The following is a 3,142-nucleotide window of genomic DNA, read 5'->3' on the forward strand; positions in this document are numbered from 1 at the left end:
CATAAACGTATGTGTGTGGTTGCAGGTAGCCTACTCCAAAAAACTGAAGATTTCGCGAAATCCACTTTTTGCATAGTGCTAGGAGCTCCTCCGCATTTTAGCTGCTGCACATCTCGCATTTCCCAACATCTTTACAGTAACTAGTCGCTGCGGCGCTTTTAGTAGTAGCCTTAATTACAGCACTTCCCGTAGCGCGACCAAAATAAAGATCTACACACATGCAATAGGCATTTCTCACTCAATACCGAAAGTGGATTTAATATTTTTCTGAATATTCTCTGTTTTTTGGAGTTCCACCTGCAACTCACACATGTGTTCATATGAGACATGTTTCCATCGAATCGAGAACAAAGAAAGTATCGCCAAGGACAAGGTTAATAAAACAATATCCTGATTACGGTAAACAACAGCCTATTCAAGATCTCAGTAGCTCTGCCACTGAGGTTCGTATTTTCATGGCTATCTAGCAGTAATGTTAGAGGCTACTGGCTTTGATTCAATTAGTCTCCTGGGAGAAGAGGCACTGTGTAGTACTGTTGGCCACTATTGCCATTGTGTTCAATGAAATAGGCTACCAGAGAGAGAGTCAGTCAGACAATGTGGCTCCCTGACATGAGTTGTGGATATTTGAGTTAAATTATGTAAACTAGGCCTAATTCCCATTAAATTGTATTTCCCCACGATACCCTTGCTTGTGGAGATAATGCTAGAAACGGAATGCTTTAATTTAATTTTTATTATCCTTTATTTAACCAGGTAAGCTAGTTGAGAACAAGTTCTCATTTACAACTGCGACTTGGCCAAGATAGAGCAAAGCAGTGTGACAGAAACCACAACACAGAGTTACACATGGAATAAACAAGCGTACAGTCAATAACACAATAGAAAAATAAAAGAAAGTCTATATACAGTGTGTGCAAATGGCATGAGGTGGTAAGGCAATAAATAAGCCATAGTAGTAAAGTAATTACAATTTAGCAAATTAACACTGGAGTGATAGATGAGCAGATGATGGTGTGTAAGTAGTGATACTGGTGTGCAAAAGAGCAGCAATGTAAATAAAAAATGGGGATGAGGTAGGTAGATTGGGTGGGCTATTTACAGATGGACTATGTACAGCTGCAGCGATCGGTTAGCTGCTCAGATAGCTGATGTTTAAAGTTAGTGAGGGAAATATAAGTCTCCAGCTTCAGCGATTTTTGCAATTCGTTCCAGTCACTGGCAGCAGAGAACTGGAAGGAACGGCGGCCAAAGAAGGTATTGGCTTTGGGTATGACCAGTGAGATATACCTGCTGGAGTGCGTGCTACGGGTGGGTGTTGTTATCGTGACCAGTGAGCTGAGATAAGGCGGAGCTTTACCTAGCATAGATTTATACATGACCTGGAGCCAGGATGAATCAGCTGTGATAGCCTACTCTTCTCATTTATTTTATTTTTTATTTCACCTTTATTTAATCAGGATGAAGGTATAGTAGGCCTAAGTAGCCTATTGTAAACTGTAACACATCTGACAATTAGAGTAACATACCATTTTATCATTGGGGACATCAAACTTTGTGCTATAGAATATATAATGTTGGGTTTAACAACATTTCCAAAATTACATACATGATCATAGACTTTTGTTTTGAAATGTGTATGCCAGTAATGTTAATTTTATCACCAGCACTTTTGGAACCATAGCACCACTTTAGCTATAGTGGGGCAAAAAAGTATTTAGTCAGCCACCAATTGTGCAAGTTCTCCCACTTAAAAAGATGAGAGAGGTCTGTAATTTTCCTCATAGGTACACTTCAACTATGACAGACAAAATGAGAAAAAAAAAATCCAGAAAATCACATTGTAGGATTTTTAATGAATTTATTTGCAAATGATGGTGGAAAATAAGTATTTGGTCAATAACAAAAGTTTATCCCCATACTTTGTTATGTACCCTTTGTTGGCAATGACAGAGGTCAAACGTTTTCTGTAAGTCTTCACAAGGTTTTCACATAATGTTGCTGGTATTTTGGCCCATTCCTCCAGAGCAGTGATGTTTTGGGGCTGTTGCTGGGCAACACGGACTTTCAACTCCCTCCAAAGATTTTCTATGGGGTTGAGATCTGGAGACTGGCTAAGCCACTCCAGGACCTTGAAATGCTTCTTACGAAGCCACTCCCTTCGTTACCCGGGCGGTGTGTTTGGGATCATTGTCATGCTGAAAGACCCAGCCACGTTTCATCTTCAATGCCCTTGCTGATGGAAGGAGGTTTTCACTCAAAATCTCACGATACATGGCCCCATTCATTCTTTCCTTTTCACGGATCAGTCGTCCTGGTCCCTTTGCAGAAAAACAGCCCCAAAGCATGATGTTTCCACCCCCATGCTTCACAGTAGGTATGGTGTTCTTTGGATGCAACTCAGCATTCTTTGTCCTCCAAACGACGACGAGTTGAGTTTTTACCAAAAAGTTATATTTTGGTTTCATCTGACCATAAGACATTCTCCCAATCTTCTTCTGGATCATCCAGATGCTCTCTAGCAAACTTCAGACGGGCCTGGACATGTCCTGGCTTAAGCAGGGGGACACGTCTGGCACTGCAGGATTTGAGTCCCTGGCGGCGTAGTGTGTTACTGATGGTAGGCTTTGTTACTTTGGTCCCAGCTCTCTGCAGGTCATTCACTAGGTCCCCCCGTGGGTGAGATCATTTTGACCCCACGGGGTGAGATCTTGCTTGGAGCCCCAGATCGAGGGAGATTATCAGTGGTCTTGTATGTCTTCCATTTCCTAATAATTGCTCCCACAGTTGATTTCTTCAAACCAAGCTGCTTACCTATTGCAGATTCAATCTTCCCAGCCTGGTGCAGGTCTACAATTTTGTTTCTGGTGTCCTTTGACAGCTCTTTGGTCTTGGCCATAGTGGAGTTTGGAGTGTGACTGTTTGAGGTTGTGGACAGGTGTCTTTTATACTGATAACAAGTTCAAACAGATGCCATTAATACAGGTAACGAGTGGAGGACAAAGGAGCCTCTTAAAGAAGAAGTTACAGGTCTGTGAGAGCCAGAAATCTTGTTTGTTTGTAGGTGACCAAATACTTATTTTCCACCATAATTTGCAAATAAATTCATAAAAAAATCCTACAATGTGATTCTCTGGATTTT

Source organism: Oncorhynchus mykiss, chromosome 32 (assembly GCF_013265735.2).
Source record: "Oncorhynchus mykiss isolate Arlee chromosome 32, USDA_OmykA_1.1, whole genome shotgun sequence".
Classification (NCBI taxonomy): Eukaryota; Metazoa; Chordata; class Actinopteri; order Salmoniformes; family Salmonidae; genus Oncorhynchus; species Oncorhynchus mykiss.